Below are 385 nucleotides of genomic sequence, written 5' to 3' on the forward strand. Positions count from 1 at the left end.
TGTTTGTATCGGTTGTGACTTTCTGCTCTGTATCACTCTTGGGGCCTTTTTACCTTTATAGAACCCCCCTTAATATCTCCTGTAGGGCTTGTTTCATGGTTACCAAATTGGTTAATGACTGGCGATTCTGGAGCACCTTTATTTCTCCATCAATTCTGAATGACAGCCTTGCTGGATAAAGGATCCTTGGCTGCATGTTTTTCTCTGAAAGAACTTTAAAAATGCCCCCCCAAGCCTTTCTCTCATTCCAGGTCTCTGTAGACAGGTCTGATTTAATTCTGACACGTTTGCCTTTGTACGTGAGAAATTTCTTTGCCCTGGCCACTTTCAATACTGTATCCTTGGATCTAATATTTGCGAATTGCACTATGACGTGACGTGGCAT

Source organism: Ailuropoda melanoleuca, chromosome 1 (assembly GCF_002007445.2).
Source record: "Ailuropoda melanoleuca isolate Jingjing chromosome 1, ASM200744v2, whole genome shotgun sequence".
NCBI lineage: Eukaryota > Metazoa > Chordata > Mammalia > Carnivora > Ursidae > Ailuropoda > Ailuropoda melanoleuca.